Source organism: Colossoma macropomum, unplaced genomic scaffold, assembly GCF_904425465.1.
Source record: "Colossoma macropomum unplaced genomic scaffold, Colossoma_macropomum, whole genome shotgun sequence".
Taxonomy (NCBI): domain Eukaryota; kingdom Metazoa; phylum Chordata; class Actinopteri; order Characiformes; family Serrasalmidae; genus Colossoma; species Colossoma macropomum.
In genome coordinates, this window is record NW_023494792.1 from 34553805 (window position 1) to 34568000 (window position 14196).

Here is a 14196-nt window from a genome sequence, read left to right on the forward strand (position 1 = left end):
TTAGGGTTAGGGTTAGGGTTAGGGTTAGGGTTAGGAAAATGATGACATGTAGGCCCAACATTAGGGTTGGGATTATGTTTGGGGCCCATTTCAAGAACATCACACGGGGTTAGAACTGGGACAAGGGTTATGTTTACAAACAGGGCTAGTTTTAAGAATAACCATAGGGTTACGGTTGTTCATTAGGGTTAGGTTTAGGGTTAGGGTTAGGAAAATGATGACATGTAGGCCCAACATTAGGGTTGGGATTATGTTTGGGGCCCATTTCAAGAACATCACACGGGGTTAGAACTGGGACAAGGGTTATGTTTACAAACAGGGCTAGTTTTAAGAATAACCCTAGGGTTAGGGTTGTTCATTAGGGTTAGGGTTAGGGTTAGGGTTAGGGTTAGGAAAATGATGACATGTAGGCCCAACATTAGGGTTGGGATTATGTTTGGGGGCCCATTTCAAGAACATCACACGGGGTTAGAACTGGGACAAGGGTTATGTTTACAAACAGGGCTAGTTTTAAGAATAACCCTAGGGTTAGGGTTGTTCATTAGGGTTAGGGTTAGGGTTAGGGTTAGGGTTAGGAAAATGATGACATGTAGGCCCAACATTAGGGTTGGGATTATGTTTGGGGCCCATTTCAAGAACATCACACGGGGTTAGAACTGGGACAAGGGTTATGTTTACAAACAGGGCTAGTTTTAAGAATAACCCTAGGGTTAGGGTTGTTCATTAGGGTTAGGGTTAGGGTTAGGGTTAGGGTTAGGAAAATGATGACATGTAGGCCCAACATTAGGGTTGGGATTATGTTTGGGGCCCATTTCAAGAACATCACACGGGGTTAGAACTGGGACAAGGGTTATGTTTACAACAGGGCTAGTTTTAAGAATAACCCTAGGGTTAGGGTTGTTCATTAGGGTTAGGGTTAGGGTTAGGGTTAGGGTTAGGAAAATGATGACATGTAGGCCCAACATTAGGGTTGGGATTATGTTTGGGGCCCATTTCAAGAACATCACACGGGGTTAGAACTGGGACAAGGGTTATGTTTACAAACAGGGCTAGTTTTAAGAATAACCCTAGGGTTAGGGTTGTTCATTAGGGTTAGGGTTAGGGTTAGGGTTAGGGTTAGGGTAGAAAATGATGACATGTAGGCCCAACATTAGGGTTGGGATTATGTTTGGGGCCCATTTCAAGAACATCACACGGGGTTAGAACTGGGACAAGGGTTATGTTTACAAACAGGGCTAGTTTTAAGAATAACCCTAGGGTTAGGGTTGTTCATTAGGGTTAGGGTTAGGGTTAGGGTTAGGGTTAGGAAAATGATGACATGTAGGCCCAACATTAGGGTTGGGATTATGTTTGGGGCCCATTTCAAGAACATCACACGGGGTTAGAACTGGGACAAGGGTTATGTTTACAAACAGGGCTAGTTTTAAGAATAACCCTAGGGTTAGGGTTGTTCATTAGGGTTAGGGTTAGGGTTAGGGTTAGGGTTAGGAAAATGATGACATGTAGGCCCAACATTAGGGTTGGGATTATGTTTGGGGCCCATTTCAAGAACATCACACGGGGTTAGAACTGGGACAAGGGTTATGTTTACAAACAGGGCTAGTTTTAAGAATAACCCTAGGGTTAGGGTTGTTCATTAGGGTTAGGGTTAGGGTTAGGGTTAGGGTTAGGAAAATGATGACATGTAGGCCCAACATTAGGGTTGGGATTATGTTTGGGGCCCATTTCAAGAACATCACACGGGGTTAGAACTGGGACAAGGGTTATGTTTACAAACAGGGCTAGTTTTAAGAATAACCCTAGGGTTAGGGTTGTTCATTAGGGTTAGGGTTAGGGTTAGGGTTAGGGTTAGGAAAATGATGACATGTAGGCCCAACATTAGGGTTGGGATTATGTTTGGGGCCCATTTCAAGAACATCACACGGGGTTAGAACTGGGACAAGGGTTATGTTTACAAACAGGGCTAGTTTTAAGAATAACCCTAGGGTTAGGGTTGTTCATTAGGGTTAGGGTTAGGGTTAGGGTTAGGGTTAGGGTTAGGAAAATGATGACATGTAGGCCCAACATTAGGGTTGGGATTATGTTTGGGGCCCATTTCAAGAACATCACACGGGGTTAGAACTGGGACAAGGGTTATGTTTACAAACAGGGCTAGTTTTAAGAATAACCCTAGGGTTAGGGTTGTTCATTAGGGTTAGGGTTAGGGTTAGGGTTAGGGTTAGGAAAATGATGACATGTAGGCCCAACATTAGGGTTGGGATTATGTTTGGGGCCCATTTCAAGAACATCACACGGGGTTAGAACTGGGACAAGGGTTATGTTTACAAACAGGGCTAGTTTTAAGAATAACCCTAGGGTTAGGGTTGTTCATTAGGGTTAGGGTTAGGGTTAGGGTTAGGGTTAGGGTTAGGAAAATGATGACATGTAGGCCCAACATTAGGGTTGGGATTATGTTTGGGGCCCATTTCAAGAACATCACACGGGGTTAGAACTGGGACAAGGGTTATGTTTACAAACAGGGCTAGTTTTAAGAATAACCCTAGGGTTAGGGTTGTTCATTAGGGTTAGGGTTAGGGTTAGGGTTAGGGTTAGGAAAATGATGACATGTAGGCCCAACATTAGGGTTGGGATTATGTTTGGGGCCCATTTCAAGAACATCACACGGGGTTAGAACTGGGACAAGGGTTATGTTTACAAACAGGGCTAGTTTTAAGAATAACCCTAGGGTTAGGGTTGTTCATTAGGGTTAGGGTTAGGGTTAGGGTTAGGGTTAGGAAAATGATGACATGTAGGCCCAACATTAGGGTTGGGATTATGTTTGGGGCCCATTTCAAGAACATCACACGGGGTTAGAACTGGGACAAGGGTTATGTTTACAAACAGGGCTAGTTTTAAGAATAACCCTAGGGTTAGGGTTGTTCATTAGGGTTAGGGTTAGGGTTAGGGTTAGGGTTAGGAAAATGATGACATGTAGGCCCAACATTAGGGTTGGGATTATGTTTGGGGCCCATTTCAAGAACATCACACGGGGTTAGAACTGGGACAAGGGTTATGTTTACAAACAGGGCTAGTTTTAAGAATAACCCTAGGGTTAGGGTTGTTCATTAGGGTTAGGGTTAGGGTTAGGGTTAGGGTTAGGAAAATGATGACATGTAGGCCCAACATTAGGGTTGGGATTATGTTTGGGGCCCATTTCAAGAACATCACACGGGGTTAGAACTGGGACAAGGGTTATGTTTACAAACAGGGCTAGTTTTAAGAATAACCCTAGGGTTAGGGTTGTTCATTAGGGTTAGGGTTAGGGTTAGGGTTAGGGTAGAAATGATGACATGTAGGCCCAACATTAGGGTTGGGATTATGTTTGGGGCCCATTTCAAGAACATCACACGGGGTTAGAACTGGGACAAGGGTTATGTTTACAAACAGGGCTAGTTTTAAGAATAACCCTAGGGTTAGGGTTGTTCATTAGGGTTAGGGTTAGGGTTAGGGTTAGGGTTAGGAAAATGATGACATGTAGGCCCAACATTAGGGTTGGGATTATGTTTGGGGCCCATTTCAAGAACATCACACGGGGTTAGAACTGGGACAAGGGTTATGTTTACAAACAGGGCTAGTTTTAAGAATAACCCTAGGGTTAGGGTTGTTCATTAGGGTTAGGGTTAGGGTTAGGGTTAGGGTTAGGAAAATGATGACATGTAGGCCCAACATTAGGGTTGGGATTATGTTTGGGGCCCATTTCAAGAACATCACACGGGGTTAGAACTGGGACAAGGGTTATGTTTACAAACAGGGCTAGTTTTAAGAATAACCCTAGGGTTAGGGTTGTTCATTAGGGTTAGGGTTAGGGTTAGGGTTAGGGTTAGGAAAAATGATGACATGTAGGCCCAACATTAGGGTTGGGATTATGTTTGGGGCCCATTTCAAGAACATCACACGGGGTTAGAACTGGGACAAGGGTTATGTTTACAAACAGGGCTAGTTTTAAGAATAACCCTAGGGTTAGGGTTGTTCATTAGGGTTAGGGTTAGGGTTAGGGTTAGGGTTAGGAAAATGATGACATGTAGGCCCAACATTAGGGTTGGGATTATGTTTGGGGCCCATTTCAAGAACATCACACGGGGTTAGAACTGGGACAAGGGTTATGTTTACAAACAGGGCTAGTTTTAAGAATAACCCTAGGGTTAGGGTTGTTCATTAGGGTTAGGGTTAGGGTTAGGGTTAGGGTTAGGAAATGATGACATGTAGGCCCAACATTAGGGTTGGGATTATGTTTGGGGCCCATTTCAAGAACATCACACGGGGTTAGAACTGGGACAAGGGTTATGTTTACAAACAGGGCTAGTTTTAAGAATAACCCTAGGGTTAGGGTTGTTCATTAGGGTTAGGGTTAGGGTTAGGGTTAGGGTTAGGAAAATGATGACATGTAGGCCCAACATTAGGGTTGGGATTATGTTTGGGGCCCATTTCAAGAACATCACACGGGGTTAGAACTGGGACAAGGGTTATGTTTACAAACAGGGCTAGTTTTAAGAATAACCCTAGGGTTAGGGTTGTTCATTAGGGTTAGGGTTAGGGTTAGGGTTAGGGTTAGGAAAATGATGACATGTAGGCCCAACATTAGGGTTGGGATTATGTTTGGGGCCCATTTCAAGAACATCACACGGGGTTAGAACTGGGACAAGGGTTATGTTTACAAACAGGGCTAGTTTTAAGAATAACCCTAGGGTTAGGGTTGTTCATTAGGGTTAGGGTTAGGGTTAGGGTTAGGGTTAGGAAAATGATGACATGTAGGCCCAACATTAGGGTTGGGATTATGTTTGGGGCCCATTTCAAGAACATCACACGGGGTTAGAACTGGGACAAGGGTTATGTTTACAAACAGGGCTAGTTTTAAGAATAACCCTAGGGTTAGGGTTGTTCATTAGGGTTAGGGTTAGGGTTAGGGTTAGGGTTAGGAAAATGATGACATGTAGGCCCAACATTAGGGTTGGGATTATGTTTGGGGCCCATTTCAAGAACATCACACGGGGTTAGAACTGGGACAAGGGTTATGTTTACAAACAGGGCTAGTTTTAAGAATAACCCTAGGGTTAGGGTTGTTCATTAGGGTTAGGGTTAGGGTTAGGGTTAGGGTTAGGAAAATGATGACATGTAGGCCCAACATTAGGGTTGGGATTATGTTTGGGGCCCATTTCAAGAACATCACACGGGGTTAGAACTGGGACAAGGGTTATGTTTACAAACAGGGCTAGTTTTAAGAATAACCCTAGGGTTAGGGTTGTTCATTAGGGTTAGGGTTAGGGTTAGGGTTAGGGTTAGGAAAATGATGACATGTAGGCCCAACATTAGGGTTGGGATTATGTTTGGGGCCCATTTCAAGAACATCACACGGGGTTAGAACTGGGACAAGGGTTATGTTTACAAACAGGGCTAGTTTTAAGAATAACCCTAGGGTTAGGGTTGTTCATTAGGGTTAGGGTTAGGGTTAGGGTTAGGGTTAGGAAAATGATGACATGTAGGCCCAACATTAGGGTTGGGATTATGTTTGGGGCCCATTTCAAGAACATCACACGGGGTTAGAACTGGGACAAGGGTTATGTTTACAAACAGGGCTAGTTTTAAGAATAACCCTAGGGTTAGGGTTGTTCATTAGGGTTAGGGTTAGGGTTAGGGTTAGGGTTAGGAAAATGATGACATGTAGGCCCAACATTAGGGTTGGGATTATGTTTGGGGCCCATTTCAAGAACATCACACGGGGTTAGAACTGGGACAAGGGTTATGTTTACAAACAGGGCTAGTTTTAAGAATAACCCTAGGGTTAGGGTTGTTCATTAGGGTTAGGGTTAGGGTTAGGGTTAGGGTTAGGAAAATGATGACATGTAGGCCCAACATTAGGGTTGGGATTATGTTTTGGGGCCCATTTCAAGAACATCACACGGGGTTAGAACTGGGACAAGGGTTATGTTTACAAACAGGGCTAGTTTTAAGAATAACCCTAGGGTTAGGGTTGTTCATTAGGGTTAGGGTTAGGGTTAGGGTTAGGGTTAGGAAAATGATGACATGTAGGCCCAACATTAGGGTTGGGATTATGTTTGGGGCCCATTTCAAGAACATCACACGGGGTTAGAACTGGGACAAGGGTTATGTTTACAAACAGGGCTAGTTTTAAGAATAACCCTAGGGTTAGGGTTGTTCATTAGGGTTAGGGTTAGGGTTAGGGTTAGGGTTAGGAAAATGATGACATGTAGGCCCAACATTAGGGTTGGGATTATGTTTGGGGCCCATTTCAAGAACATCACACGGGGTTAGAACTGGGACAAGGGTTATGTTTACAAACAGGGCTAGTTTTAAGAATAACCCTAGGGTTAGGGTTGTTCATTAGGGTTAGGGTTAGGGTTAGGGTTAGGGTTAGGAAAATGATGACATGTAGGCCCAACATTAGGGTTGGGATTATGTTTGGGGCCCATTTCAAGAACATCACACGGGGTTAGAACTGGGACAAGGGTTATGTTTACAAACAGGGCTAGTTTTAAGAATAACCCTAGGGTTAGGGTTGTTCATTAGGGTTAGGGTTAGGGTTAGGGTTAGGGTTAGGGTTAGGAAAATGATGACATGTAGGCCCAACATTAGGGTTGGGATTATGTTTGGGGCCCATTTCAAGAACATCACACGGGGTTAGAACTGGGACAAGGGTTATGTTTACAAACAGGGCTAGTTTTAAGAATAACCCTAGGGTTAGGGTTGTTCATTAGGGTTAGGGTTAGGGTTAGGGTTAGGGTTAGGAAAATGATGACATGTAGGCCCAACATTAGGGTTGGGATTATGTTTGGGGCCCATTTCAAGAACATCACACGGGGTTAGAACTGGGACAAGGGTTATGTTTACAAACAGGGCTAGTTTTAAGAATAACCCTAGGGTTAGGGTTGTTCATTAGGGTTAGGGTTAGGGTTAGGGTTAGGGTTAGGAAAATGATGACATGTAGGCCCAACATTAGGGTTGGGATTATGTTTGGGGCCCATTTCAAGAACATCACACGGGGTTAGAACTGGGACAAGGGTTATGTTTACAAACAGGGCTAGTTTTTAAGAATAACCCTAGGGTTAGGGTTGTTCATTAGGGTTAGGGTTAGGGTTAGGGTTAGGGTTAGGAAAATGATGACATGTAGGCCCAACATTAGGGTTGGGATTATGTTTGGGGCCCATTTCAAGAACATCACACGGGGTTAGAACTGGGACAAGGGTTATGTTTACAAACAGGGCTAGTTTTAAGAATAACCCTAGGGTTAGGGTTGTTCATTAGGGTTAGGGTTAGGGTTAGGGTTAGGGTTAGGAAAATGATGACATGTAGGCCCAACATTAGGGTTGGGATTATGTTTGGGGCCCATTTCAAGAACATCACACGGGGTTAGAACTGGGACAAGGGTTATGTTTACAAACAGGGCTAGTTTTAAGAATAACCCTAGGGTTAGGGTTGTTCATTAGGGTTAGGGTTAGGGTTAGGGTTAGGGTTAGGAAAATGATGACATGTAGGCCCAACATTAGGGTTGGGATTATGTTTGGGGCCCATTTCAAGAACATCACACGGGGTTAGAACTGGGACAAGGGTTATGTTTACAAACAGGGCTAGTTTTAAGAATAACCCTAGGGTTAGGGTTGTTCATTAGGGTTAGGGTTAGGGTTAGGGTTAGGGTTAGGAAAATGATGACATGTAGGCCCAACATTAGGGTTGGGATTATGTTTGGGGCCCATTTCAAGAACATCACACGGGGTTAGAACTGGGACAAGGGTTATGTTTACAAACAGGGCTAGTTTTAAGAATAACCCTAGGGTTAGGGTTGTTCATTAGGGTTAGGGTTAGGGTTAGGGTTAGGGTTAGGAAAATGATGACATGTAGGCCCAACATTAGGGTTGGGATTATGTTTGGGGCCCATTTCAAGAACATCACACGGGGTTAGAACTGGGACAAGGGTTATGTTTACAAACAGGGCTAGTTTTAAGAATAACCCTAGGGTTAGGGTTGTTCATTAGGGTTAGGGTTAGGGTTAGGGTTAGGGTTAGGAAAATGATGACATGTAGGCCCAACATTAGGGTTGGGATTATGTTTGGGGCCCATTTCAAGAACATCACACGGGGTTAGAACTGGGACAAGGGTTATGTTTACAAACAGGGCTAGTTTTAAGAATAACCCTAGGGTTAGGGTTGTTCATTAGGGTTAGGGTTAGGGTTAGGGTTAGGGTTAGGAAAATGATGACATGTAGGCCCAACATTAGGGTTGGGATTATGTTTGGGGCCCATTTCAAGAACATCACACGGGGTTAGAACTGGGACAAGGGTTATGTTTACAAACAGGGCTAGTTTTAAGAATAACCCTAGGGTTAGGGTTGTTCATTAGGGTTAGGGTTAGGGTTAGGGTTAGGGTTAGGAAAATGATGACATGTAGGCCCAACATTAGGGTTGGGATTATGTTTGGGGCCCATTTCAAGAACATCACACGGGGTTAGAACTGGGACAAGGGTTATGTTTACAAACAGGGCTAGTTTTAAGAATAACCCTAGGGTTAGGGTTGTTCATTAGGGTTAGGGTTAGGGTTAGGGTTAGGGTTAGGAAAATGATGACATGTAGGCCCAACATTAGGGTTGGGATTATGTTTGGGGCCCATTTCAAGAACATCACACGGGGTTAGAACTGGGACAAGGGTTATGTTTACAAACAGGGCTAGTTTTAAGAATAACCCTAGGGTTAGGGTTGTTCATTAGGGTTAGGGTTAGGGTTAGGGTTAGGGTTAGGAAAATGATGACATGTAGGCCCAACATTAGGGTTGGGATTATGTTTGGGGCCCATTTCAAGAACATCACACGGGGTTAGAACTGGGACAAGGGTTATGTTTACAAACAGGGCTAGTTTTAAGAATAACCCTAGGGTTAGGGTTGTTCATTAGGGTTAGGGTTAGGGTTAGGGTTAGGGTTAGGAAAATGATGACATGTAGGCCCAACATTAGGGTTGGGATTATGTTTGGGGCCCATTTCAAGAACATCACACGGGGTTAGAACTGGGACAAGGGTTATGTTTACAAACAGGGCTAGTTTTAAGAATAACCCTAGGGTTAGGGTTGTTCATTAGGGTTAGGGTTAGGGTTAGGGTTAGGGTTAGGAAAATGATGACATGTAGGCCCAACATTAGGGTTGGGATTATGTTTGGGGCCCATTTCAAGAACATCACACGGGGTTAGAACTGGGACAAGGGTTATGTTTACAAACAGGGCTAGTTTTAAGAATAACCCTAGGGTTAGGGTTGTTCATTAGGGTTAGGGTTAGGGTTAGGGTTAGGGTTAGGAAAATGATGACATGTAGGCCCAACATTAGGGTTGGGATTATGTTTGGGGCCCATTTCAAGAACATCACACGGGGTTAGAACTGGGACAAGGGTTATGTTTACAAACAGGGCTAGTTTTAAGAATAACCCTAGGGTTAGGGTTGTTCATTAGGGTTAGGGTTAGGGTTAGGGTTAGGGTTAGGAAAATGATGACATGTAGGCCCAACATTAGGGTTGGGATTATGTTTGGGGCCCATTTCAAGAACATCACACGGGGTTAGAACTGGGACAAGGGTTATGTTTACAAACAGGGCTAGTTTTAAGAATAACCCTAGGGTTAGGGTTGTTCATTAGGGTTAGGGTTAGGGTTAGGGTTAGGGTTAGGAAAATGATGACATGTAGGCCCAACATTAGGGTTGGGATTATGTTTGGGGCCCATTTCAAGAACATCACACGGGGTTAGAACTGGGACAAGGGTTATGTTTACAAACAGGGCTAGTTTTAAGAATAACCCTAGGGTTAGGGTTGTTCATTAGGGTTAGGGTTAGGGTTAGGGTTAGGGTTAGGAAAATGATGACATGTAGGCCCAACATTAGGGTTGGGATTATGTTTGGGGCCCATTTCAAGAACATCACACGGGGTTAGAACTGGGACAAGGGTTATGTTTACAAACAGGGCTAGTTTTAAGAATAACCCTAGGGTTAGGGTTGTTCATTAGGGTTAGGGTTAGGGTTAGGGTTAGGGTTAGGAAAATGATGACATGTAGGCCCAACATTAGGGTTGGGATTATGTTTGGGGCCCATTTCAAGAACATCACACGGGGTTAGAACTGGGACAAGGGTTATGTTTACAAACAGGGCTAGTTTTAAGAATAACCCTAGGGTTAGGGTTGTTCATTAGGGTTAGGGTTAGGGTTAGGGTTAGGGTTAGGAAAATGATGACATGTAGGCCCAACATTAGGGTTGGGATTATGTTTGGGGCCCATTTCAAGAACATCACACGGGGTTAGAACTGGGACAAGGGTTATGTTTACAAACAGGGCTAGTTTTAAGAATAACCCTAGGGTTAGGGTTGTTCATTAGGGTTAGGGTTAGGGTTAGGGTTAGGGTTAGGAAAATGATGACATGTAGGCCCAACATTAGGGTTGGGATTATGTTTGGGGCCCATTTCAAGAACATCACACGGGGTTAGAACTGGGACAAGGGTTATGTTTACAAACAGGGCTAGTTTTAAGAATAACCCTAGGGTTAGGGTTGTTCATTAGGGTTAGGGTTAGGGTTAGGGTTAGGGTTAGGAAAATGATGACATGTAGGCCCAACATTAGGGTTGGGATTATGTTTGGGGCCCATTTCAAGAACATCACACGGGGTTAGAACTGGGACAAGGGTTATGTTTACAAACAGGGCTAGTTTTAAGAATAACCCTAGGGTTAGGGTTGTTCATTAGGGTTAGGGTTAGGGTTAGGGTTAGGGTTAGGAAAATGATGACATGTAGGCCCAACATTAGGGTTGGGATTATGTTTGGGGCCCATTTCAAGAACATCACACGGGGTTAGAACTGGGACAAGGGTTATGTTTACAAACAGGGCTAGTTTTAAGAATAACCCTAGGGTTAGGGTTGTTCATTAGGGTTAGGGTTAGGGTTAGGGTTAGGGTTAGGGTTAGGAAAATGATGACATGTAGGCCCAACATTAGGGTTGGGATTATGTTTGGGGCCCATTTCAAGAACATCACACGGGGTTAGAACTGGGACAAGGGTTATGTTTACAAACAGGGCTAGTTTTAAGAATAACCCTAGGGTTAGGGTTGTTCATTAGGGTTAGGGTTAGGGTTAGGGTTAGGGTTAGGAAAATGATGACATGTAGGCCCAACATTAGGGTTGGGATTATGTTTGGGGCCCATTTCAAGAACATCACACGGGGTTAGAACTGGGACAAGGGTTATGTTTACAAACAGGGCTAGTTTTAAGAATAACCCTAGGGTTAGGGTTGTTCATTAGGGTTAGGGTTAGGGTTAGGGTTAGGGTTAGGAAAATGATGACATGTAGGCCCAACATTAGGGTTGGGATTATGTTTGGGGCCCATTTCAAGAACATCACACGGGGTTAGAACTGGGACAAGGGTTATGTTTACAAACAGGGCTAGTTTTAAGAATAACCCTAGGGTTAGGGTTGTTCATTAGGGTTAGGGTTAGGGTTAGGGTTAGGGTTAGGAAAATGATGACATGTAGGCCCAACATTAGGGTTGGGATTATGTTTGGGGCCCATTTCAAGAACATCACACGGGGTTAGAACTGGGACAAGGGTTATGTTTACAAACAGGGCTAGTTTTAAGAATAACCCTAGGGTTAGGGTTGTTCATTAGGGTTAGGGTTAGGGTTAGGGTTAGGGTTAGGAAAATGATGACATGTAGGCCCAACATTAGGGTTGGGATTATGTTTGGGGCCCATTTCAAGAACATCACACGGGGTTAGAACTGGGACAAGGGTTATGTTTACAAACAGGGCTAGTTTTAAGAATAACCCTAGGGTTAGGGTTGTTCATTAGGGTTAGGGTTAGGGTTAGGGTTAGGGTTAGGAAAATGATGACATGTAGGCCCAACATTAGGGTTGGGATTATGTTTGGGGCCCATTTCAAGAACATCACACGGGGTTAGAACTGGGACAAGGGTTATGTTTACAAACAGGGCTAGTTTTAAGAATAACCCTAGGGTTAGGGTTGTTCATTAGGGTTAGGGTTAGGGTTAGGGTTAGGGTTAGGAAAATGATGACATGTAGGCCCAACATTAGGGTTGGGATTATGTTTGGGGCCCATTTCAAGAACATCACACGGGGTTAGAACTGGGACAAGGGTTATGTTTACAAACAGGGCTAGTTTTAAGAATAACCCTAGGGTTAGGGTTGTTCATTAGGGTTAGGGTTAGGGTTAGGGTTAGGGTTAGGAAAATGATGACATGTAGGCCCAACATTAGGGTTGGGATTATGTTTGGGGCCCATTTCAAGAACATCACACGGGGTTAGAACTGGGACAAGGGTTATGTTTACAAACAGGGCTAGTTTTAAGAATAACCCTAGGGTTAGGGTTGTTCATTAGGGTTAGGGTTAGGGTTAGGGTTAGGGTTAGGAAAATGATGACATGTAGGCCCAACATTAGGGTTGGGATTATGTTTGGGGCCCATTTCAAGAACATCACACGGGGTTAGAACTGGGACAAGGGTTATGTTTACAAACAGGGCTAGTTTTAAGAATAACCCTAGGGTTAGGGTTGTTCATTAGGGTTAGGGTTAGGGTTAGGGTTAGGGTTAGGAAAATGATGACATGTAGGCCCAACATTAGGGTTGGGATTATGTTTGGGGCCCATTTCAAGAACATCACACGGGGTTAGAACTGGGACAAGGGTTATGTTTACAAACAGGGCTAGTTTTAAGAATAACCCTAGGGTTAGGGTTGTTCATTAGGGTTAGGGTTAGGGTTAGGGTTAGGGTTAGGAAAATGATGACATGTAGGCCCAACATTAGGGTTGGGATTATGTTTGGGGCCCATTTCAAGAACATCACACGGGGTTAGAACTGGGACAAGGGTTATGTTTACAAACAGGGCTAGTTTTAAGAATAACCCTAGGGTTAGGGTTGTTCATTAGGGTTAGGGTTAGGGTTAGGGTTAGGGTTAGGAAAATGATGACATGTAGGCCCAACATTAGGGTTGGGATTATGTTTGGGGCCCATTTCAAGAACATCACACGGGGTTAGAACTGGGACAAGGGTTATGTTTACAAACAGGGCTAGTTTTAAGAATAACCCTAGGGTTAGGGTTGTTCATTAGGGTTAGGGTTAGGGTTAGGGTTAGGGTTAGGAAAATGATGACATGTAGGCCCAACATTAGGGTTGGGATTATGTTTGGGGCCCATTTCAAGAACATCACACGGGGTTAGAACTGGGACAAGGGTTATGTTTACAAACAGGGCTAGTTTTAAGAATAACCCTAGGGTTAGGGTTGTTCATTAGGGTTAGGGTTAGGGTTAGGGTTAGGGTTAGGAAAATGATGACATGTAGGCCCAACATTAGGGTTGGGATTATGTTTGGGGCCCATTTCAAGAACATCACACGGGGTTAGAACTGGGACAAGGGTTATGTTTACAAACAGGGCTAGTTTTAAGAATAACCCTAGGGTTAGGGTTGTTCATTAGGGTTAGGGTTAGGGTTAGGGTTAGGGTTAGGAAAATGATGACATGTAGGCCCAACATTAGGGTTGGGATTATGTTTGGGGCCCATTTCAAGAACATCACACGGGGTTAGAACTGGGACAAGGGTTATGTTTACAAACAGGGCTAGTTTTAAGAATAACCCTAGGGTTAGGGTTGTTCATTAGGGTTAGGGTTAGGGTTAGGGTTAGGGTTAGGAAAATGATGACATGTAGGCCCAACATTAGGGTTGGGATTATGTTTGGGGCCCATTTCAAGAACATCACACGGGGTTAGAACTGGGACAAGGGTTATGTTTACAAACAGGGCTAGTTTTAAGAATAACCCTAGGGTTAGGGTTGTTCATTAGGGTTAGGGTTAGGGTTAGGGTTAGGGTTAGGAAAATGATGACATGTAGGCCCAACATTAGGGTTGGGATTATGTTTGGGGCCCATTTCAAGAACATCACACGGGGTTAGAACTGGGACAAGGGTTATGTTTACAAACAGGGCTAGTTTTAAGAATAACCCTAGGGTTAGGGTTGTTCATTAGGGTTAGGGTTAGGGTTAGGGTTAGGGTTAGGAAAATGATGACATGTAGGCCCAACATTAGGGTTGGGATTATGTTTGGGGCCCATTTCAAGAACATCACACGGGGTTAGAACTGGGACAAGGGTTATGTTTACAAACAGGGCTAGTTTTAAGAATAA